We start from the raw sequence: 26197 nt of genomic DNA, 5'->3' as shown, positions 1-26197 counted from the left end.
CAATGATAGCTCTAAATCGAGGTATTGGGCATCTCTGTCATGTGAGAAATCTTGAGGCCAATTGCATGTGCCTAGGTAACTTGGGGAGATTAGCTAGAAAAGGGAGAGGAGGGTAGTAAGAAGACTAAAATGGCAAGTTGACCCTTAAGAATGAACTAGCCTTCTAAAAAAGTTTTACTTGTCTAAATGAAACTGCATCATTATAGAAAAAGCCTTTTAAAACATGGCTTTGACACTGCCCTCTTACGGCTTGTGTCTAGTGACCGTGTCGCTAAAGGCCCCTAATGGCATCATTAAATCCCACTGGATTCCCTTGGAAAGCCCCTGGGGAGATGAGAAAAGTGAAATTTTTGTTCATAAAAGGATTTTTTTTTTGTTGGGGTGGGGATTAACAAGAAAAGAAAAGAAATAGTTCTTCCACATTTTGGCTTTTCTTTACCCTTTATCCCTCTCTCTGTCTATATTGACCATCTTCCAGTTTATTCCCCATTCCAATTTGATTTGTAAACCCTTTGTCTTATTTTGGACATTGTTTCTCCATTTCTTTTGCCTTTGAAGATATTGGAGAGGGTTGGACTAAATGAACCTTGGTGTCCCTTCCCATTCTACAATTCTTGGTACTGGGACTGAATACTAACAGTGTCGGTCTTATATTTGAAATGGTTCATGGCTATAATAATTTAAGGACAATCCTCTCTTCATTAATATTATGCATGCTGTTTTGAGTTGCAGCACTGCTTCATAAGGATAGAGCTCCCTTCTGATATAGTGTAGAGAATGGTCTAAATTGAATTTGGTTTGGGAAATTACTTTGAAATATTTGTTTATATCATTTTTATACTCTGCTTCATCAAAATTTGGTTGTAGAGTAGTTTACAAAAATCAAATAAAATACAGGCACAAAACAGTGTCTTCATAATTGCTCCTCTTCAAGGTTGCAGACTCAAAAGTTGACTAATCTTCCCATAATCTCCAGGACCCACAGAGCAGAGCTGTGGTCAGCTTCTCTGCCGCTCTAGGGAACCCCTTGCTTTCCAGATGCAACTCCTATAATCCCTGACCATTGGACATGTTTGCTGGGGCTGAAGGGAGTTAGAGTACAACAACAACAACAACTGAAGGGTCACAGATTCTCTAGCCCTGTTCTATCTCAGTATATCTGAAAGGCCAAAGCATGCTCAGTGTATCATGGAATATACTTTGCCTGATTAATTCACATGACAGCTATATGTTATGTATCAGGATTGCCTTCCTATTTAATTATTTAAATAAACTGTTTGCAGTAGTCTGGAGTTAGCATTCACATTGTTGGCAGGTCAGTTTATGGAGATGTCGAGAGCACTATCCAGTCCAGTATTGATGGATGATTTTCAGCTGGTGCTGTTTCAGGCTGTTGTTGTTTAGGCTTTTTTGACCACATGTGTGTTTGATCCTTGCTCTTTGTGCTTATAAGATCCATCTGGGAATGAAACCTTTTTGGGCCAAGCAGGTTATAAATTCACCAGTACAAGAGGAAGTGGTACTGAACTTGCCTGAATGTGATGGTAGTTTGATGCACCTGAAAAAACTTTTCCTTGGGCCAGAAGATTTCAATAACTGCAGACCAATGGCAAATGTTTCCTTCCCAGATGAAGTTCTAGAATACTTGGCTACTGATCAGATCCAGGTTCTCTTGTTGATTTAACTTTTATCCATGTAAATCAGTCATTGGGCCTAATTTTGGTACCATGAGTAACTTGTTTGCCCTTGTGAGGGATAATTTGTGTTGGGATTGTGACTCTGCTTGCTTTTCTTGATCTCCTAGAGGCTTTCAATACCATCGGTCATGGTATATGTTTGGGATGTTTGTCCAGGTAAGAGGTAGATCTTCCTGTTTTGCAATCGTCGTTTTGCTCCTAACTTGGATGGTCAATCCTAGAAGTTGTGCTGGAGGTTTTTTGCTTGGCCTTGTAGAACCTACAGAATAGGGTTCTTTCAATATTAACCCCTATGTCCAAAGTCCGTTTTGGGGGCCTAATCCGGCTCATCGGTCGGTTTAATCTGGCCCCTGTGGCAGTTTATTTCCTGGGGTAAAATCCTAAAAAAACACCTCAACAATTTCAATCCTAAAAGAAGCTCAACAACTTCAATCCTAAGAAGAAGTCAACAACTTTGGTTGGCCCTTTGGTCAGCCCCCACAACCCTTCACTTCATCAAATCTGGCCCTCTTTGAAAAAAGTTTGGACACCACTGCAGACCTATACCATTTAACACCTACAGGAAAGCACTGAGTGGAGTTTTGAAGAGTGTTGCCTCAGTATACAGATGACACCTAACTCTACCTCTTATTTTCATTTCAGTAAGGTGTGGTAGCCAGTGTGCTTTATAAGAGCCTGACTGCAGGAATGGGTGGATGAGAGCCAAAAAGTTGAAGTGTGTAGCGGAGTGTTTCTGGAGGATCAGGTTCACAGAATAGGGGTAGTATTCAATCAGTTGCTGGCACTGAAGGGTACATGTGGATGCCATTTTAGTCTGGTAGCCCAGCTAGGTCCTCTATCTGAATGCTGATTACCAGAGTTAGATTGTTAGTGCTAGGTTATCTCATGTTTGGATTTCAGCAATGTGTTAAACATGGTGTTGTCCTTGAAAATTGTCTAGAAGGTTCAACTGATACAGAATTTAGCAGCAAGGTTGCCATTGGGGATTACGTGACCAGAATATTTTATTCTAGTTCTTGCTCACTCATACTTGCTTCCAGTGTGGGCCCAAGTCAAGGTGCTGGTTTTTTATAAAGCCTTGCACAACTTGGGAACCCAATGTTTGATGGACACCTCTTCCCATATGCACTTGCCTGTGCCATAAGGTAATCATCCCTGGAGGCCCTCCTCTGTGCCCCCTCCTAATGAAATTTGGAGGGTGGCCATAAAGAGAGGTGGCCTTTTTGTTAGTGGCCCTATACCTGTGGATACTCTCCCCAAAGAGATTCCCCTGGCACCCACGTTACAATCTTTTCAACAGCTGGTAAAGACCTTCCATTTCTCCCAAGAGATGTTAGCATTTTTGACAGTATTAACATATTTTATCAGACAGCATTTTAACATAATTTATTGGGAATATTTAATCTGATTGGGTCTTCTGCTTGTATTGTGCTCTGCTTTGCTTTTTTGTTGTTCACTTCTGAAAAATATGGTGTTATTTGCTATATCAAAGGTTTTTATTCATTTTAAATTGTCCGTCATCTAAATGCTTTGAAATGCTTTGGAACAGATGACTACTATTACTACTTTGGAACAGATGACTACTATTACAACAACAACAACTACTACTACTACTACTACTACTACTACTAGTAATATTTATATGGCAATGCTGAGGCATCTAATCATAAGCCTGCATTTTTATCAAAGCTTCTATATATTTCAATCAAGGCTTGTATTTAAAAATGAGCTTAAAAAAAGGATTTTCAAATGTTTCATGCCAGGCAAAAGACCAGCTGCCTAAAAGAACCTTGGCAAGATGTTTTTCCTCCTAAGACAAGAAGGGCCCCATTGATTTATAGTAGAAAAACAATTCTCAAAGTCATAAAAAGGGAGAATTACATATGCTGCCCCAAGGCTGAGAAAACACCATTAGGAATGGGGAAGATAATACCAATGTGCCTCCCAGTAAAATGAGCCAGATCTTCTTTCTAAGGTTAAAAGGCCATGGGGAGAAACATTTAGCTGGAAAGAGAACATTTTTGGGGGAAGTCTTTTTCTAAAGCTGTTTCTTAAACTAAGAGAGTTAAAAAAGGTTAAAATGTGTTAAATGTTGGAAAGGCAACTGGCTTGGCAGAAGAAGCAGCTTCTTCCTATTTTATTTTGAGGCTGGAGAGGAGGGGGAAAGGGGGAGGTGCAAACTGAAGAGGCTTCTTTTAAAAGCTGTGTTTTATTGAGTTCCTTCCTTTTTACTTTGAAAAGCTTTATTCTTTTAAGAGGCTACCTATGATAAATGTATGAAATATATTAGCTTAAATATATTGGCTTAAATGTAATTATGCAAAGGATTTAAGGAATGCTAGATTCTTATTTCATATGGTTGTAAGAGTTGTATTTATCCTGAAATTAAGTCAGCCACCAGCCCCCCCCCGCCAGACAGAAGACGCCATCCGGGCAGTCTTGATATATAGTTGTCAGGCATTTTGTTTAGAAACATTAAATGAAGGAAATCTTTCAATGTTGATGTGAAACTCAAGATCCTTGACATCTGTTGAACATAAAAATGTAAGATTAAACATTTGTTTTATAAGGCAATAGGGCAAGGAGGGCAAGAGGTGAGCTGGTAATTAAGATTCCATGTAAGATATATTATTACTTATATGTCATATATATAGCTCTTTGTCTCCCTTATAAGGGCAAGGAAGTGGGTGTATCTTTTGTGGGTGTATCTTTTGTGATTGGTTCTAGCAAACAGCCAATAGGAATTTCAACCAGGCTGATTGGACAGAGGCAGCCACAGGAGGAGCAAAGGGGGCTGGATTAAGGGAATATAAGTGCTGGCCAGAATGGCAGGAGGCCAGGCCAGAGCTTGGTAACCACGTACCACTGAGCCTCTTATTTATTTGTCTGACAAATAAATTACTATTTTAATTTCTCTATTGCTGCGTTGAATATTTCATTCCAGCTAAGCGTTAACCACAAGCAGGGTGCTACATTTTATGGTGCCCTGTGACTCGGATAAGTGGTCTGCTGGAACGCAGCCCCTTCGCCCTACTGGGCAGGGTACAAGAGAGAGGACAACTGCTTACCCAAAGCGCGCACTGGTAAATTTTTCCAGGGGGAACGCAGAAGACTCGTCTGTCTGATACCCTGCTCACTGGCGGCGACGGACCGGGGGAAACAGGGAACCAACCAAGGGTAAGTGCACAAAGGGATTTTTGGCCCTCCAATTAATTAGGAGGAAGAGAAGTCTTGATCAAACTTCTGCGTCTCAGTAAGGGGAAACTGAGTACGCTAGGTGGTTGGGTACATCAGATGGTGATCTGGTGTAGGGAAAGGGAAGGATTGGGAGGTAGAGTGTGGTGAAGTATCCAGCGCATTGTATGTGTGAGAAAGTACAGAGCAATCTGTAGCTGACCTGAGTGTGGAGTGGGCAGTACTTCGGTTCCTAGTAAGGCCGACTTCACTAGGCAAGGAAACCCACGAAGCGCGTCTGTGAGTGACTGAGTGGATACTTCACAGGGCCATACAATGGGAGTTGGGGGTTCAAAGGGGGAAAATACACCTCTTGAGTGTATGTTAAATAATTTTAAGAAAGCCTTCTCAGGGGCATATGGAGTCAAAATGACGCCAGAGCGCTTGAGAACGTTATGTGAACTAGAATGGCCAAAACAAAATACTGGATGGCCATCTCAGGGAACTTTTGATATAAATTTAGTGAGCAAACTTTGGACTGATATCGCCAAAGAAACTGGAGGGTGCCCAGAACAATTTCCATATATAGATTCCTGGCTGAGCACATTAAATAAAAATCCTCCATGAATAAGGGAATGCAAAGTCAAACGATGCAAATTATTGGCTGTAAAAGCCGAAGCTAGGAAAGGAATCTTGCCAAATAAACTCAAACCCATTTTTGAGGGGCCAGAAGAAGAGGTGCTTCCACCTCCACCTTATGCTCCACATCGAAGGGAGCTTAATCCAAACACTCCACCAGTTGTAACCCCAAGGCAAGAAACTGGAATGAATAATGGGAGTGGAGTCACAGAGCTTGATTCCTTGATAGATTATGATAAATATCTTCAGGAGGCATTGGAGTTCTATAATAAAGCCCAAGCAGAAGTGGTTATTCCACCTGTGACTCCTAATAGACCTCCATCTACAGTCTCCTTTAGTGGAACAACTGATTGCCCACCCCAAACCCCTGTACATCCAAGTCCCAGAGAAATGTTACAGAAGTTACAGGGAGACCTTGCTCGGTCAGCAAGCAATACAGCCAGGCGTATAAAGCTGCTAAAAGAACGCCTTGCGACAGATACCATCCCCTATGATTTGAGGCCCCTAGAGCAAAGTGAAGAGAAAGATCACGTAGTAGCCCCTCTTAGAAGAGTATTTGATGCACTTGAGGAGCCTGCGCTGGTTAATGGGCAACCCGGACCACGGCCACCTCGAACTTCGACCCTGCAATATATTCCATTCACAACTACAGATCTGATGAATTGGAAAACACACACCCCATCTTTTGCAGAAAAACCTCAGGCTATGATGGACTTGGTGACTTCAATAGTAAATACTCATAGTCCTACTTGGACAGATTGCCGCCAGCTCCTGAATACTCTGTTCACCACTGAGGAAAGGAGAGACATAATTGAAAAGGCACAGATATATTTGCGTGAGCAGGCCAGAGGGGGAAATATTTATAATATTGACCGTCATCTCCAAGATAACTTTCCCTTGGAAGATCCTAATTGGGATCCAAACAATGCAATTCACCTGGCCAGACTTACCACCTACCGCCAGACACTTGTGCAAGGTATCCGCAGGGCATGCCAGAAGCCCACTAATATGTCTAAAGTCTCAGAAGTAGAACAGAAACCAAATGAGAGTCCGGGAGACTTTTTAGAGAGGCTGCAAGAAGCCTATCGTATATGGACTCCTTTTGACCCTGAAGCCCCTGAAAACAGTAGAATGATTACTGCTACATTTGTGGCCCAGTGCGCTTCTGACATTCGTAAGAAAATTCAGAAATCAGAAGGATGGGAAGGGATGCTGATGAGCCAAATTATGGCCATTGCACGCCGAGTTTATCGGAATAGGGATGAGGCTGAGAAGCAAGAGAAGAAGAAGTGGCAGAAGGAAAAGATGGTAATGCTAGCCACAGCAGTGAAGCAAGACCACCGCCCCTTAAATGGAGGGCGAGGGCGAGGAAGGAATCCACCACTGGGAAGGAATCAATGTGCAAATTGCAAGAAGGAGGGTCATTGGAAGCGGGAGTGTCCTGAACCCCTGAGGTTGGAAGAAGTACGCCCAGGCCCAGGCCCAGGCTCCGGCTCCGGCCCAAGAAACCAGGGACGGGGACGGGGAATGATCCGAGATGGAAGATATCAGAGACCAGGACAGGGACGGAGTAGAGACAATTTCATTGGACTGGCAGAAGAGGATTTTACCCAAGACTAGGAACGACCGGACTCCATAAAGTTAGGCTTCCAGGAGCCCACGGTCACGATTCAATTAGGGAGCCATTTAATAGACTTTATGATTGATACTGGGGCTGAATACTCGGTACTCCCAGAACTATTGCAGAAAAAGGCATCTAAAAGTGTAGTCATTAAAAGTGCCACTGGACAGTCAGCCAAGAGGTCTTTCCTCCAACCTTTGGAATGCCAGATTGGGGGACATCGTTTAACCCATCAGTTTTTGTATATACCTGAGTGTCCAATACCTCTCTTAGGTAGAGATATGCTGTCCAAATTGCAGGCCCAAATCACTTTCACTCCTCGAGGTCCAGAAATGAAACTGCCATCAAAAGCAGCAGGAATAATTACCCTCTCAGTACCTAAGGAACAATCATGGCGCCTAATGTCAGCCTTGCAAGTCCAACCCACATTGGATACAGAATTAAACAAGCTCCTCCGAACTCTACAGGTGCCACCAGGAGTATGGGCTGAAAATAGCCCACCAGGAATGGCTAAGAATATAGCTCCAATTGTAGTAACCCTAAAACCTATGGCTACCCCTGTATCTGTAAAGCAATATCCCTTACCCCGGCGAGCAGCGGAGGGCATCCAGAAACATTTGGACCGCCTATTAAAATATGGTCTGCTTAAGCCTTGCCAATCAGAATGGAACACACCCCTTTTGCCTGTTCGAAAACCTGGGACAGATGAATATAGGCCAGTGCAGGACTTGAGGCTCGTAAACCAGGCTATCGAGACCTTGCACCCAAATGTACCAAACCCATATACCTTGCTGAGTTTGATCCCACCAGAAGCAACATTTTTTACTGTATTGGACTTGAAAGATGCATTCTTCTGTTGCCGGCTGGCACCACAGAGCCAACCTATATTTGCCTTCCAGTGGGAAGACCCTTTGACAGGAACAAAAGGCCAGCTAACCTGGACAAGATTGCCCCAAGGATTCAAAAATTCCCCAACTTTATTTGGCACTGCCTTGGCGAGGGATCTAACAAGTTACCCCTCAATACCGGGAGAAAAGGTGGTTCTGCAATATGTGGATGATCTTATACTAGCTGCAAAGGATTTTGATACCTGTAAAGAAGGGACAGAGGAACTGCTCCACTTGCTCTGGGAAGCTGGCTACCGAGTTTCCCAGAAAAAGGCACAGTTATGTTTAGAAAAGGTCAAATATTTGGGCTTTGACATCTCACACCAACAACGAGCATTGAGACCAGAGAGGAAAGAAGCTATTTGCCTTATCAAGGAACCTACCACAAGAAAACAACTTAGGGGATTCCTGGGAACAGCAGGGTTTTGTAGACTATGGATACCTGATTTCAGCAGTCTGGCCAAGCCCTTACATGAAAGCACTCGAGGTGCAGAAAAGGACCCATTCGTATGGGGACCTGAGCAGAAACAAGCCTTTTTAGTTATCAAACAGCGACTTATGGAGGCACCAGCCCTTGGATTGCCTAATTCGGAAAAACCCTTTCAGCTGTATGTACATGAACAGAATGGGATTGCAGCGGCAGTCCTGACCCAGAGATTAGGAAGTTGGAACCGTCCAGTAGCTTATTTGTCTAAACAATTGGACTCAGTAGCAAAAGGATGGCCTCCATGCCTAAGGGCAGTAGCGGCCACTGCGAGCCTTGTCAAAGAAGCTGATAAATTTACCTTTGGCCAGACGATGTATGTGAATGTACCTCATGCTGTTCTGACACTCATGGAATATAAGGGTAGTTATTGGCTAACGAACCCAAGGATGGCTAGATACCAAGGCCTATTGTGTGAAAATCCCAGGATTCATCTACGAGTAGTGAATATGCTCAATCCAGCGACTTTGCTGCCCCTACCAGAGGTAGATGATGAGGAATCACATGATTGTCTCCAAGTAATGGATGAAGTTTATTCCAGTAGACCTGATCTGAAAGATGAGCCATTGAAAAATCCAGATGTTGTATATTATACGGATGGTAGCAGTTACCTGCATGAAGGTGCCAGACGAGCAGGATATGCTGTGGTTACCAATGAGGAAGTTGTGGAAGCTGAAGCTTTGCCTGCTGGCACCTCAGCACAAAAGGCTGAACTTATAGGTTTAACTAGAGCTCTGCAATTGGCAGCCGGATGTAAGGCAAACATCTATACTGATTCAAAATATGCCTTCTTAACCCTGCATGCACATGGAGCTCTATGGAAAGAAAGAGGTCTAATCGGAGCCCACGGGAAGGCTTTGAAATATGGACCTGAAGTAGAAATCCTGTTAGAAGCAGTATGGGCTCCAGAACAGATTGCTGTAATGCACTGCAAAGGTCATGGACGAGGAAGGGATCCAATAACCAGAGGAAATCATGCTGCTGACAAAGCAGCCCGAGAGGCAGCCCAAAAGCCTGTGGGAGGATTTATAGCAGCCCTCATACCAGAGGTAGTTCCAGAAGAAGTTAAACCTCACTATACCCCAGAAGAGAGGAAGTGGGCTGAACAGGAAGGAGCGGTTGTGAGGGACGGTTGGATGATCCTGCCGGACAATAGGATTTATGTACCTCATCATCTAGCAGGCACAATTGTAAGAAATTATCATGAATCTACTCACCTTGGCGGTACTGCAACTAGAGAGAGTCTCAGTCGGAAGTTGTATATTATTAATCTATCACAATTAGCAACTTGCATTTCACAGAAATGTGTTCTTTGTGCTAAAAACAATCCCAGGCAGGGACCGGTACAACCTCCTGGAATTCAGCATGTGGGATACGTCCCCATGGAAAGCCTAATTGTGGACTTCACAGAGCTGGTCCCTTCTAAGGGATTCAAGTATCTCCTTGTGTTTGTAGATACTCTTACCGGATGGGTTGAAGCTTTTCCCACCCGAACTGAAAAGGCACGAGAGGTAACTAAAAGACTCCTCACTGAATTGATCCCAAGGTTTGGATTACCTAGATGCATTGGAAGTGATAATGGGCCAGCGTTCATTGATCAAGTAGTACAAGATGTATGTCGAGTCCTACAAGTAAAATGGAGACTGCATACAGCATATAGGCCTCAGAGTTCAGGGAAAACTGAAAGAATGAATCGGACTCTGAAAACCCAATTGGCAAAATTAACCCAGGAAACGGGATTGGGATGGGTAGATGTGTTACCCATAACACTGTTTCGTGTTCGGTGTGCACCCACAAAAAGACTTAAGTTGTCACCTTTTGAGCTCCTGTATGGGAGACCGCCCTCCTTTGTTCAGGATATTCCAGCTGACCTTAAACAAATAGGAGATCATGTGACACAGGAACAAGTGCAATCTCTCTCCCGTGTTTTTGTTTCTCTTAACAGGTGGGCCCTCGAGCGCACGCCGTGCAGCATTGCCGAGCCGATTCATCAGTTCCAGGCTGGCGATAGCGTATGGGTGAAAGAGTGGAAACGTGATCCACTTGCACCTAAGTGGCGTGGACCTTACACCGTCTTGCTCTCTACTCCAACAGCGGTGAAGGTAGCTGAGGTGACCCCCTGGATTCATCACTCTCGTTTGAAGAAGTCTGAAGGCAGTTGGACGTGCAAAGGTGACCCCTCTAATCCTTTAAAACTAACTCTCTCCAAAAACCCCTGTATCTAGCCCTACCGGGAACGGGCTAGGTCACGGGCAACATTTGACGACCGGCCTGCTGCAGCCACAACCTGGAAGCTGGCTGACCTGCGCACGCCTGAAGCTTGAGGAGCGTCTGAACCAGCGACTGTGAACGGAAAGATTCTCTAATACAATTGATTGACTGCCCCCCTTGTGGAACAATTATCAGAGATATTACTCATTGGGGATCCTCGGGATATATGTTTTGGTCTTGGTGGTTCCCCATTTCTGTCACTGGGGGAATTATATTGGGGCTAATAATTATTTGCTATCATAATAAGGTAATCTTTTGTGGAAGGAATGCATATACTAGACATCAACATGATTTTATTAATCCTGATCCCTTGGGAAGGGGAAGGGTCCTTGAATCTGACCAAATTGGCTAAATATGGATTCAGCCATGACCACAATATGTGGGTAGGTTTAGCTGAAATGGTAGCTAATGTTGCAAATAGGACCAATTGCCTTGTTTGCTCTCTTGGGCCAGATGATTCAGAGGGAGGTATGCCGTTATTACCGATACCATTAGATGCTATTGGTATGGTAAGCGAAATGCCACACCAAACTGAAATACAGAATTTCCCCGGATGGAACTCAACTAAACCATTACGAGTTATACCTGTACAAGGGGAATTCTGTGTACATAAATCATCAGATGCAGCTGATTCTCCCATGATAGGCTCTTCTCATTGTCACTATACTTGGGATTATAAGAAGAATAGTCATACCTGGGCACACGGTACTACCTATCGAACTCGGAATACCTTGCCCTGTGCACCTCCTTTTATTCATGCATGGAAAGTGGTGTGGAACATAACTGTGACAGAAGAAGGCAATCTAACATACTGCACTGTGAACTCTCTACCCCTTTTGGTATTTCGCCTTCTGTATTCCCCGTACCAAAAACCTCAGACCCGATGGTTGTGGTGGATATGTGGAGAATGGGCATACAAGAAACTCCCTTCCAAATGGAGTGGGACTTGTTTCTTGGGTTGGGTATTACCACCAATGTGGATTATGCCCACTAGTTCGGCCAGGCGAACACGAAGGAATGCTGATATTTCTCATATAGCAGGAGGAAGTACCCAAAGTTGGAGCGGTACTGATGATTGGCCGCCAGAGCGCATTATAGCCTATTATGATCCTGCCTCCTGGAATCCTGGTGAGCTCATACAAGGGGCACGGGATCCTATTTATAATCTAAACAGAATAATTCGATTGCAAGCAGTAGTGGAACTTGTAACCAATGCAACGGCCCAGAGTTTGAGACTTATTGCACAACAGTTGGATGAAAGTAGAGCCGCCATTTTGCAGCTGAAAATGGGAATGGATTATGTACTTGCCAGGCAGGGAGGCCTATGTGGAGTCTTGAACTTGACAGGGAATGCCTGTTGCTTTAACATTTCTGATAATGGTGAGGCAATCCGTGTGTTGGCCACAAAGATGGAGAATATAGCACATGTCCCAGTACAAACATGGGAAGGATGGGATATGGGATGGCTCACCAATTGGTTACCTAATGTCACAGGACTCAAAGGGATACTATTGTCTTGCTTGTTTTTCTTGACAGTAGTAGTATTGGTTTTATGTATGATGCCATGTATCATTTCATGTTTTAGAAGTACAATTAGCAAGATGGTTTCAAATGAAACTCTACCTCATATCATGGCCCTATACAGAGCTTTACCTCAGGAATATGATGAAGGTCAAGCTATCAAGGACACTTGGGATGAAGGTCCTTGAGCTTGAAAGGGGGGAATGAGGCATCTAATCATAAGCCTGCATTTTTATCAAAGCTTCTATATATTTCAATCAAGGCTTGTATTTAAAAATGAGCTTAAAAAAAGGATTTTCAAATGTTTCATGCCAGGCAAAAGACCAGCTGCCTAAAAGAACCTTGGCAAGATGTTTTTCCTCCTAAGACAAGAAGGGCCCCATTGATTTATAGTAGAAAAACAATTCTCAAAGTCATAAAAAGGGAGAATTACATATGCTGCCCCAAGGCTGAGAAAACACCATTAGGAATGGGGAAGATAATACCAATGTGCCTCCCAGTAAAATGAGCCAGATCTTCTTTCTAAGGTTAAAAGGCCATGGGGAGAAACATTTAGCTGGAAAGAGAACATTTTTGGGGGAAGTCTTTTTCTAAAGCTGTTTCTTAAACTAAGAGAGTTAAAAAAGGTTAAAATGTGTTAAATGTTGGAAAGGCAACTGGCTTGGCAGAAGAAGCAGCTTCTTCCTATTTTATTTTGAGGCTGGAGAGGAGGGGGAAAGGGGGAGGTGCAAACTGAAGAGGCTTCTTTTAAAAGCTGTGTTTTATTGAGTTCCTTCCTTTTTACTTTGAAAAGCTTTATTCTTTTAAGAGGCTACCTATGATAAATGTATGAAATATATTAGCTTAAATATATTGGCTTAAATGTAATTATGCAAAGGATTTAAGGAATGCTAGATTCTTATTTCATATGGTTGTAAGAGTTGTATTTATCCTGAAATTAAGTCAGCCACCAGCCCCCCCCCTGCCAGACAGAAGACGCCATCCGGGCAGTCTTGATATATAGTTGTCAGGCATTTTGTTTAGAAACATTAAATGAAGGAAATCTTTCAATGTTGATGTGAAACTCAAGATCCTTGACATCTGTTGAACATAAAAATGTAAGATTAAACATTTGTTTTATAAGGCAATAGGGCAAGGAGGGCAAGAGGTGAGCTGGTAATTAAGATTCCATGTAAGATATATTATTACTTATATGTCATATATATAGCTCTTTGTCTCCCTTATAAGGGCAAGGAAGTGGGTGTATCTTTTGTGGGTGTATCTTTTGTGATTGGTTCTAGCAAACAGCCAATAGGAATTTCAACCAGGCTGATTGGACAGAGGCAGCCACAGGAGGAGCAAAGGGGGCTGGATTAAGGGAATATAAGTGCTGGCCAGAATGGCAGGAGGCCAGGCCAGAGCTTGGTAACCACGTACCACTGAGCCTCTTATTTATTTGTCTGACAAATAAATTACTATTTTAATTTCTCTATTGCTGCGTTGAATATTTCATTCCAGCTAAGCGTTAACCACAAGCAGGGTGCTACAATGCCAGCTCCAGCTATGCCCGCTGGTATATGGTCCCCAACCACCTAGTCAGTTGCATATGGTCTTCTTAATCAAAAAGTTTGCTGAGCCCTGATTTAAAAGGTCTATGAAGCAGTTAAAATCTACAAAACAACACTAAAAGAAGTAAACCCAACAATCAGAAAGCATCCAACAAATAAATAAAAGCATGAATAATATTTAGCAGTAGAAGGCCCAGAAAGGATAACTATTGAGAACAACTGCAAAAAACAGCCTCTTCAGACAATAAGCAAGAATTGGAGGCCGTAAGGGCTTTCAGAACAAGAATAAACTTGGCTTGATACAAAAAGAATGAGCAGGAGATGAGCTGAACAAACCTTCCCAAGAACTGCCAAAAATGCTCTATCCTGGATAACAAACCATCCTCTGTATGGAAAGGAGCATGAAATCTAAAGGTCATAACCAGCATATTAAATTGAGTCTGGAAACCAATTTATAGTCAATTAAATAGAAAAGCCTACTTAAGAGTCTAGCTGAGTGAACAGTTTAGAATCTGATCTTCAATATAACTAATCAAAGTTTATTCCTTCACCTTCCTCCTCCTCCTCATGTATTCCTTTACTATCCCTATATACTGTTATCCAAGCCTGTCATTCTCAGTGGATTTGTAACTGGCTGACTGACCGAACCCAAAGGGTGCTCATCAATGGTTTCTCTTCATCCTGGAGAAGAGTGACTAGTGGGGTGCCACAGGGTTCTGTCTTGGGCCCGGTCTTATTCAACATCTTTATCAACGACTTGGATGATGGACTCAAGGGCATCCTGATCAAATTTGCAGATGACACCAAACTGGGAGGGGTGGCTAACACCCCAGAGGACAGGATCACACTTCAAAACGACCTTGACAGATTAGAGAACTGGGCCAAAACAAACAAGATGAATTTTAACAGGGAGAAATGTAAAGTATTGCACTTGGGCAAAAAAAAATGAGAGGCACAAATACAAGATGGGTGACACCTGGCTTGAGAGCAGTACATGTGAAAAGGATCTAGAAGTCTTGGTTGACCACAAACTTGACATGAGCCAACAGTGTGATGCGGCAGCTAAAAAAGCCAATGCAATTCTGGGCTGCATCAATAGGAGTATAGCATCTAGATCAAGGGAAGTAACAGTGCCACTGTATTCTGCTCTGGTCAGACCTCACCTGGAGTACTGTGTCCAGTTCTGGGCACCACAGTTCAAGAAGGACATTGACAAACTGGAACGTGTCCAGAGGAGGGCAACCAAAATGGTCAAAGGCCTGGAAACGATGCCTTATGAGGAATGGCTAAGGGAGCTGGGCATGTTTAGCCTGGAGAAGAGGAGGTTAAGGGGTGATATGATAGCCATGTTCAAATATATAAAAGGATGTCACATAGAGGAGGGAGAAAGGTTGTTTTCTGCTGCTCCAGAGAAGCGGACACAGAGCAATGGATCCAAACCACAAGAAAGAAGATTCCACCTAAACATTAGGAAGAACTTCCTGACAGTAAGAGCTGTTCGACAGTGGAATTTGCTGCCAAGGAGTGTGGTGGAGTCTCCTTCTTTGGAGGTCTTTAAGCAGAGGCTTGACAACCATATGTCAGGAGTGCTCTGATGGTGTTTCCTGCTTGGCAGGGGGTTGGACTCGATGGCCCTTGTGGTCTCTTCCAACTCTATGATTCTATGATTCTTCTACCTCTCATCTCTGCTTTTCATTAGCCCATCAGCTAACTTTGATTCTTCCTTCACACAATCCTTCCTATACATGTCTACTCAGAAGTAAGTCCTTTTGGGTTCGGGGGGGGGGCATACGCCCAGGTGAGTGTATGTAGAATTGCAGCCCTTAAGTTTCTTCTCCTTCTCCTTGACTGATAAATTTTCATTATTGGTTTTGCATGAAGGTCGTCTTAGCTTGTACACTGCATGACCTTTGTGGTCACTTAGTGATTACACACGCCTGCTGAGGTAATTTATTCACTTTGTTTTGGTGTGAACATATCCCAGGGGTCTTGTAACTGCTGTAATCACTTGACCCTAGTGACTGTTAAATGCTTTAAACACAGTTACTTTAAATTTATAATTGTTTTCATTAAAAATCCCTTATAGTAACTTAACTGACCTTGCAGTAAACACAGCATTATGGGCTAAGGAAAGAATTAAAATTATTATGTGATGGCTAGTGTATGTTTTGTCCACATACATTCTTCAGATGTATAATACAATTCACATTTCTACCTTTACTGTGTAGCTGTATATAGAGCAAGCATAACTTTAAGAGTCCCTTTTCTTGGAGTAAACCCCATTGAACATATGGGACTTGCTTCTGAGTAGGCTTGTATCAGTTTGCATTGGAAAGTATGAAATTATAGCACTTGTGGCATAATACAAAATATTTCGTCACATGCTGTGTACTTGGAAGTAGCCGAAAAATGTAGGGCTATGAAGCAGGATGTAATATTTATGACAATAAATATGGTTATTAAAATGAGTCTCATGATACAGTTAACTCACATCTTATGCAAGGCTTTGGTTTCAGGAGTCCACACATACACACAAAAGCAGTAAAGCCAGGAACCGCTGCAAGATGGAGGTCAGCCTACCTTGCTGGGAAGGCGGTGTGAGGGCTCTGGGATGTTGCTAGAGCCCTTGTGCTACCACTCCAAAGCTGGGTTAACCCATGATTGCAGCTTTGCACAGAAGTGTGTGTGTGGGAAATAAATAGATGGAGAATGGGTTTCCACTGCTCTCCATTCCTTCTTTCCTTCCTTCCTTCCTTCCTTCCTTCCTTCCTTCCTTCCTTCCTTCCCTCACCTACCTGTACAAGTAACCTGTACTGTGTAGGGTGAAGCGTATAAATATATTGTAACTAAATGGTCCTAGCATTGTAATCCTTTACCAATGTTATAGAGGACCTTTGCTACTTTCAGTTAAGTTGGCTTCCTATGTGGTTATCTTTTTGTTATCAAATTCTGAAATCATGTTAACATACAGAACTCCCAACAGAAAGAGGATCATTTATGTTGCTATTGAATAAAGCAGAGTTTTATTAGCTTTGTCGTATCACGTATTGCTGCTGTGGTTTCTTCTTGTTAACACATTTTCTTCAGGACTGTCCAAAAATATTTTGCCACCCTGAGCAGCTGCACTTAGCTTTAGTACATTTGAGCTATGTGATGCAAAAGTTGCACCAGGAATGTCAGCAACATCATAAGGGGTTCTGGACTATACCTCTTGGATTGCACACTGCCTTGTTACCACCCCTAAAAATATGCCTGCTCCTGGCAAATGTTTGCATTGCTTGTACAGTTCTAAGTTATGACTGCCACATGGGATGTTTATTGAAAGACATTTCGAATAAAGCTCGTGTTCTTCTCCACTCCAATGCAGAATGAGCATGCAAAGTGAAAGTGGAAGCCCAGCTAGAAATGTGTGTGAATAGCTAAATTGGTGCATGCTGGTATGTGGCACTCACCTTTGTCATGCAAAACGGAGCAAAAAGAAAAAAAGCAATGAAAGTCTGAAGAAAGTTTCAAGTTGGGCTGCAAATACTGATGAGGAGTCAAGCTGATTGTCAGTTTAAATTTTAAACTTTATTTTTTTTAAATAAATATTTATTAAAATTTTTGAATACAAATGCATAAATAATAAACAACATTACTTATATCATAACATAATTTCATCACTTCTTTGGACTCCCTCACGTCTCCCGCTCCCACTTGCATCGTTAAAAAGTTTTTTCAAGCAAATTATCATCTTGTTTACAATCTTATATCCGCTCATTTAAGTATAATCTAGCAATTCTCCAAAAGGTTTATATTTTCCTTAGTCTCACTTATCATCAAATTCAAATCTAATTTAGTGGTGGACAATTATTTATGATCTAGCATCCTTCTTAACATTCAACCAAATTACAATATTTTTGTAAATAAATCTTAAATTTCTTCCAGTCTTCTTCAACCCTCTCTTCTCCCAGGTCTCGGATTCTGCCAGTCATCTCGGCCAGTTGCATATAGTCCATCAGCTGCATCTGCCATTCTTCCAGTGTGGGTAGATCTTGCATTTTCCAGTTCTTAGCGATGAGTATCCTTGCTGCCGTTGTTGCATACATAAAAAATGTTCGGTCCTTCTTTAACACCTTCTGACCGACAATACCCAGAAGGAAGGCCTCTGGTTTCTTAGTGAAGGTATACTTAAATACCTTTTTCAGTTCATTATATATCATTTCCCAGAAGGCCTTCACTTTAGGGCAAGTCCACCAGAGGTGAAAGAATGTTCCTTCACTTTCTTTACATTTCCAACATTTATTTTCAGACAAATGGTATATTTTGGCAAGTTTAACTGGGGTCATGTACCATCTATATATCATTTTCATTACATTTTCCTTCAGAGCATTACATGCGGTGAAGTTCAGCCCAGTGGTCCACAACCTTTCCCAGTCCTCAAACATAATGTTATGCCCAATGTCCTGTGCCCACTTTATCATAGCCGATTTAACCATTTCGTCTTGTGTATTCCATTTTAACAGCAAGTTATACATTCTTGATAGTACCTTAGTCTTTGGTTCTAACAATTCTGTTTCCAACTTCGATTTCTCCACCTGGAACCCTAACTTTTTGTCGTTTTTAAAAACTTCTTTAATCTGAGCATAATGTAACCAGTCTCGCACTTTATCCTTCATTTTCTCCAAACTCTGCAATTTCCAATTGTCTCCATCTTTTTCTAATATTTCCCAATATTTTGGCCATTTGGCCTCCATATTGGGTCTTTTTCGGGCATTAGCTTCCAGAGGTGAAAGCCACCTTGGAGTTTTGTTTTCCAATAAGTCTTTGTATTTTGTCCAGACATTAAATACTGCTTTCCTGACAATATGGTTCTTAAAGGCCTTATTGATCTTAACCTTGTCATACCATAAGTATGCATGCCAACCAAAAGCATTGTTAAAGCCTTCCAGGTCCAGTACATCAGTGTCCTCCAGAAGTAGCCAGTCTTTTAGCCAGCAGAAAGCTGCGGCTTCATAGTACAGCTTTAGGTCTGGCAAGGCAAAGCCCCCTCTTTCTTTCGCATCAGTTAATATCTTAAACTTATTTCTGGGCTTTTTGCCCTGCCAGACAAATTTAGAGATATCTCTCTGCCACTTCCGGAAGCACTCTGTCTTGTCCACAATCTGCAATGTTTGAAACAAAAACAACATTTTTGGCAATACATTCATCTTAATAGCAGCAATTCGGCCTAGCAAAGAAAGTTTCAATTTTGTCCAACTGTCCAAGTCTCTCTTAATTTCAGACCAACATTTTTCATAGTTATCCTTAAATTTTAAACTTTAAGCCTGTCTCTTGATGCAAAAAACCTGATGCAAATAGCTGCTGTGGAAACATCAAAGAGATTTACATCTCTGCAGCATTTTCCAACATGGTAAATTCTTGTAGATGTCAATGGTCTTACTGCAGTATTTATCCAATTTGGTTGTTTAGTGCTGATTTGCATCTCTTGAGTAAATTGTGAATAATATTCTTCCTCACTTGTATATTTTCACTATAATATCATTGCAGTTTTTTCTGTTTGGGAGAGGAGATATAATTACATTTAATTTTTGTTTTGAGCTTCTATCTTCTTAGCTAAACTTTGGTTTCCCTCATTGGTTTCAGTGCAAATGTACTGATGTAATCTGGTCTGAATAAATATTTTAATCAGATAGTTCATGTGTTATTGACAGAAATTAAGACTCTCATGAAGATATTGCTGAAGTTTTGGTCAGCTACTGTACTGTTTTTCTGCCTTTTTTGGTTTGTATTTTTAGACATTGATATAGCTAGTGCTTCTCTCAGGCAGAGCAGCACCTCTCTGTGTTAAAGCTTGTGAGTCATGGTGATATGTGACTGGGGATTAGAGAAAATAGAAGTGTTTGGTTTAACCTTTTGACTAATGTAGAGGAGATGATAACACTTGGAGGGCAGAGATAAGGTGGCAGTTCACTGTGGGCAGGGATATGAGCAGATGACCAGTTTTAATCCCAATTTGTGTCTGTTAGCTCACATGGAAATCTGACAAACAGATTCAGGCGTCTGATGCTGTAGCAGAGTTGCCTGCTTTAAAATATTTACTCAAGATAATTTACTACATTAGAGTAAAGCAATGTGTGCAATAAAACAATGCATAATAAAGGCACGAAGACTTGAACTAGATGATTAATGCTGAAAGCACAGATCACTTGTTCAGCAGGGAAGAAGGAGGTGTATTTGGCCTTCTACACCCACCCCATAAGGGATCAGTGCTACCCAGTGCTTCTTTTTCTTAAAAAATGTTTAGGGGTACTCTCATTTTGACTCAAGAAAGCCACCATTTTATAGTTCAAATCAGGAAAAACGAATGCAGTAAATGGGCAAAAGTACAAAGAACATGCATTACCTCATGATGATGAAAAATGGTAATTTCCCTACTCACATTGAAATACTGCCTCTCGATGAGGCCAAACTTTCATCAGTAAAACACCACATATTCCACACTACTTCACACATTAAACGCTTGCTTCTGAGACTCAGGAAACACCTTGACAGAAAATCGGGGGTAGCAATGGAACTGATGATCCACTGTGCTAGAGAAGAAACTATTTTTTTAGTTTCTTCTCTCATTAGATTCACAAAATGTTTAGGCCTGCGTCCCCCCAGAAAAAAAGCACTGGTGCTATCCAAGAGCACAGCTACTGGCGCTGTTTGCAACTGTACACTTTGTTTCCAGTCTAGGAAAGGGAACCATGCATCTGGTTCCAGATATTCAATCTGGCAATTCGGCCCTGGCCAAATATGTAGTGCCTATTCCCTGTTGGCACACGCAGTTCCTGATCCACTCTCACACACTATTCTGCTTTCTTGTACACATTGCCCTTGGGGCACATGGGTTTTTAAGTAGTTAGAAATCTACTTCTATTCCTCTACGACATTTTCGCTTTCCCCCCCACATTATTGCTCCCTTCAATACAGCATATTAATTTGGGTTTATGGCCCTGCTCTGCTTTTCTCATGGTATATATTGCCTGAGTAAGCATAGAAAAACTGAACTGATAGTAATTTCTTTCATTTTAAAAACATGATTTTAAATCAGCCTTCACATGCATTTAATTTTAATTCATTTTTATCCCCAATTGTGTATTCTTTACTTACTTTAATATTTTAAACTTGCATTTATTTAGGGGCAGAAAGTCCACAAGTTTGTCTTATACTCAAAAGTACTGGCATGTATATTTTGCTTAGGTCTAGCCTTGAAAAAATGCAAGATATTAGAAAGCTGTTTCCCCCGTTGAAATGTGGGGTATCTGGAATTCTCTGGGGTTTCCTAATATATAATGAATGAAAATCCTTTGAAATAAGGCACAGCCCTCAAAATTAGCAGCATATAGTTATCCTTTGTTTTTTGACTTTTTTTTTAAGTCTATAAGCTTTCTTGAAGTAAAGAGCACTTTGAAGAATTCTTGGGTGAAATATTCACAGTATGAATCAAATCTTAGTTTGATTTACTCTCTCATTTTGATGCCTGCCATCTGGAAATTGCTTTATTCTGTATTGCTTCATTTTCTTATGTCCAGAATGAAGATTTACTGTAAAGCGTCATTTTGTGGCACTCAACCCTTGGATCTTGTTATTAATTTTGCATGACCCCAATAGCTGTGATTGAATAAAAATGCTAATTTAAATAGTCCGGGGGACTTGGTAAGTTTAACTATGTCTTTAGCAAGCAATCTCTTTTTAGGATTCTACTTTCATTAATAGACAGGGTGTGTATCACTTTGAACAAGAGCTTCTGAAGTACTTAATCTGAAGGCTTGATTCTTGGTACTCTGATACCAACCTTTCTGCGTCTCAAAACCTTCTGTAGATACTTCTCTCATAAACTTCTTTAATAAAGGTACACCAGCCTGGAATCTTCTGATAGTAGGTGTGGGTGGGGGTCAAGAAACACTTTAAACAAACGAATGAATAATTGGAACATACCGTATTTTTTCGCGTATAAGGTGCCCCCCCTATTTTTTTGAACCCAAAATTAAGAAATTAATATTTTAAAATAGTTAAGGTTGCCATATTTCAAGAATCTGAGCCTCACCACCCATGCCAGAGCCCAAATCTGAACCTGGACCGCCCAGGCCAGAACCCAAACCCCAGCCCAGGCTGCCAGAGTATTCACCATCTGTGTACCTTGTTTCTCAAACGCCTTGTGACTTTAATGTTTTGGCTCCCGAATGCCACAAACCCGGAAGTAAGTGCTCCAGTTTGCGAACGTTCTTTGGAAGCCAAACGTCTGGTGGGGCTTCCGAGGCTTCCGATTGAGTGCACGAAGCTCCTGCAGCTAATCGGAAGCTGGGCCTTGGTTTTCATTCGTTTTCGGAAGTTGAACAGACTTCCAGAGCAGATTTCATTCGAGAACCAAGGTACGACTGTATAAGATGACCCCCCCAATTTGAAGCATAGGAGGTTTCTTGTTGCTTCTGTATTCAGCAGGCTTTTCAGTGATTCCATTAACATTGGTAGGGTAATTATTTGAGCAAATGTTAGTTGAATTAAGGACAGTTAACTAATCTTCTTCCCACACCCTCAGCCCCAGGTCTGTGTTTGTGTTTCTTTCGAAGTAACAACTTTAGATTATTTCCTCTCTAGATCTTCCTCAAATGATAAAATAACTACTGCAGATAGTTAGTGATAACTACTAGTGAAACATAAGGAAGAGGGCCCATTGTGTAAAAACATCACATACAGTCATACCTCGGGTTAAATATGCTTCAGGTTGAGTGTTTTCAGGTTACACTGCGTAACGTGTTCCCTTACTTCCGGGTTTCGCCGCTCGTGCATGCACATACGCGCAGAATGACGTCACGCGTGGAAGCGGCGACTCGCAACCTGCAGACATGGGTTGCATTCGCTTCAGAATGCGAACGGGGCTCCGGAACGGATCCCGTTTGCATCCAGAGGTACCACTGTATTATGAACATGATCTTTCTCATCATCTGAATTTCTTGCACCTTGAAGTTACACCAACAGGTTTCAGTGTATCAAAAAAGCAAACACACAGACAGAGAGAGAGGCAGGCAGGCAGACAATTTAAAAATAAAAAAATAGCAAAATTAGATGAGTGTGGTGAACAGTCATGAGTTTACTTAGAATATTTCTTGAATATTTCTATTTTGTTTTTACCTGTTAAAGATAAATGTCAATAATGCGGGGGGGGGGGGGAGAGATCTTCATTTCTTTTCATTTATTTCCCATGTTTTGTTGAATTATTTATGCACAGTTTCTAATATCTAGGCAGAGAAATACAACATTTCTTTGTATATATGCTTCTCTCTCTACTGAATACATGTATATAATAAAAGCAAAACAGAATCCTTTGCATTTGTTTTCCTGCACAGCTCTTCAGTGCTATGGAGGAGCAGCCTGAAACAGAAATGTTTGGGCGTGTGGAGAAAGCACTGCAGATTTTAGCATAATGTCTGGTGTTCAAAGAAATTTTATCTCATCATAAAGATTAGCAGGCTGTGTAATTCAATTTAAAATTGGTCGGCGGTGCCCCCTCTATTACGGAGCCTTTTTGCTTTATGCCGTATACGACTGTAAGGCCCAGGCTGCATGGCAGACGATATTTAGGGCTCTGTCATTGTCGTTGTGCTATTTCTTTTTCTTTGACTTAGCCATAATTGTTGGTGAATGTGAGCATTATGTTAGAATGAGTTAAGAAAATGCTTGCTCAACTGAATGTCTCCTAGGCTTGCCCTGTGTGGTAGGAAATGAATTTTCTCTGGTCAAGCAACCACTGAGTGAAGGTTTTCTAAGACTATTTGCTGCTAACAGGGCTTGAGTCTTAAAACTCTCACGTTAGCATTTATTCACAGTATTAGAGGAATTACTGTGTCACTGAAAACCAACATGCAGCAACTTATGTTAATACAAGGGTGGCAAACCCTCACCTTATTGTAATTACCCATACCAGGGGGTTAATCAAGTTTCGTAGAATTACTGTCTTTACAAGAAAAATAGGTAGTTTTCTGAGCCATGCTTCCTACTGGGTATTAGGGTTCAGTTTGATTTGCTAATTAATCCTCTTGTTTCCCTGGGCCAGTAGCCAGCATCTAATCCCTGGCGTTTTTTTTGCTTTGGTTTATTACATCGAGTGTGCTTCCTTTCCCCTAAAGGATGCAGAAAAGTGATGCAGATAAATCTTGTGTTGACTAGAGGCTTGTTTTAGAAAATTGTTGGAGATTGTGGAAAGAATGGATTTTAAGCAAATTTTGCAAAGTGTACGCTGCATTGATGAAACACAGAAAATATCTGTAAGGTCAGGTACAGGAGGGGGGGGGGTTGGTTCAATAACAGAACAAAGTAAAATGCTGTGAAACAATACCAGCTGCATTTCATGGAGAAGACTGAAACAACAAATTGGAATCTTAAGGACGTAAGAGGTTTTTATGATGACATAAACTTTTTAGATGCATAAAGCGTCCTTAGTAGGCATTGTGTATGCATATATGTAAATGAGTATACAGCAAAAAAAAAAAAAGGAGTGTTGCTGAATGACAGTGAAATACAGAGAGTACAGTCTGTAAACTGATAAATTCAAACCTCTCATCAAGAGGCTTGATTCTAATTTGTTTAGGGATGAATAGAGACGATGACTGTCCCACTATAGATGATCATTAATTTAACTGATGTTATTGGCAATGACTGCTTATTTAGTGTATATTTATGCTTTAATTGAATTCTTACCAACAGTAGTATTTGCATTTCATTGCCATTTTACCTCATTTCCCCTCTTACACCCTTGTGTATATGTACCCTTCTTGCAAGATACACACTTGACTCTGGTCCACAAAAGCATATATCAGGAACGTCCAACTCCCAAGAGACTGTGATCTACTCACAGTATAAAAAAACTGGCAGTGATCTACCCATTATCATTGGAGGATTGACCAGAATTGTTGAGCTTTTTTTAGGGAGCCAAAGTTGTTGAGCTTATTAATCTGTTCATTTTTAAAGTACCACAAACCTCTTTGTTGTGTTTGCTGAAATAAACTAATCTAGCTGCCCCACTAGTACATGCTGCAGACAGGTTTGAGGTTTACAAATACCTGGCTGGACCACTGAGTAAAATTGCAAAACCCAAATATAGCAACTGTTCAATTTAAAAAGGCTGAAGTTGGAAGTTTAAGTTGAATGGTTCAAGTTGAAAGGGGGGGGTGCAAAATGAGAATTAGAATTGGAGTTTCATATTATATTTGCAAACTAAAGGTTCAGTATCCACAATGTGGGCAAAAAAAGCACTTCTTCACACAGCATGTAGTTAAAGTATGGAATGTGGGTGGGGAATAATAATAATAATAATAATAATAATAATAATAATAATAATAATAATAATAGGCAATGTTGGCCACCAACTTGGATGGCTTAACTTGATAACCAGAAGGTTTGTTATTCAAGTCATCCAGGGACGGCTGTGGGCAGGATTCCTGCATCACAGGGGTTGGACTAGATGACCCAAGTGTCCCTTCCAACTCTACAGTTCTATGATTCTTCCCTGCTGTGGTCCTGAAAACAACCTCTCATCTGAGGGTGCTCTTTGTAGTGAGAGGAAATCCCCATTGGTGTGAATGGGCATCTCTTTCCAATGTAAACAGCAGCTTCAGATGAGATTAGACCTATTAGAAACCATGAACTCAGTGGGCATACCCTGATTAATACTTCTAAATGGATGGTGCTTCAGAATACTGGTAGTTTTTTTTACTGTACAATCAGATTTGTATAAGAAAGATCCATTGCTCTTTTCTCTTGGGGGATATGTTAAATACTTTTCATTCTCTATATAGACTATCTGGTACTGGTGGATAAGTTTGGTGGAATTACATTTCGAATAAAGGAATTTTTCACCCTTTGTAGAAATGAATGCAAAGTAATTATTTGGAAGCATTAGTACTGTGTATTGTGTTTTTTTTGGGAAGGGGATTTATCAGCAGTAGAGTATTGTTTCCTTCCTTCCCAAACTTTTTGCCTAAGAGTGGAGAACAGCTGTGAAGAGTATAGAACATCTAGAAACAGGAACGTACGTCTGGGGAGTCCTTACTTTGACAAATGTCTTCTTCACCTAGATATGTTTAAATGATTTCCAGAATCTATCCGACTGACTAGAGAAGACAAACCATTACAGCTGTATTGGAAGCATAGGGCTATTAATAAACAAGTGCATCCGTAAGTGCAGCTGCAAAAACAGTCATGGCAGACTTTGAGATGAAGGTGGCAAAACCTTACTGGTGGGGAATGTAAATAAGATGCAAATTGTTAAAGCTTCTTAAGTGACTGAAGTGAGAATTATGTTAACTTTCACTGCTAATTACTAGTTCTGG

At 41.2% G+C, this 26197-nt stretch overlaps 1 protein-coding gene across 3 annotated transcripts in view; it reads left to right on the top strand.

The window, feature by feature from the left end:
- MPPED2 (metallophosphoesterase domain containing 2) overlaps nt 1-26197 on the top strand; it is a 138387-nt gene that overhangs the window by 42821 nt on the left and 69369 nt on the right. The gene's annotated exons all lie outside the window — the stretch shown is intronic.

Source organism: Podarcis erhardii (assembly GCF_964252035.2).
Source record: "Podarcis erhardii genome assembly, chromosome: 1".
Taxonomy (NCBI): domain Eukaryota; kingdom Metazoa; phylum Chordata; class Lepidosauria; order Squamata; family Lacertidae; genus Podarcis; species Podarcis erhardii.
The sequence above is the reverse complement of the archived record's forward strand: the minus strand, read 5'-3'. Positions and strand labels throughout refer to the sequence as shown.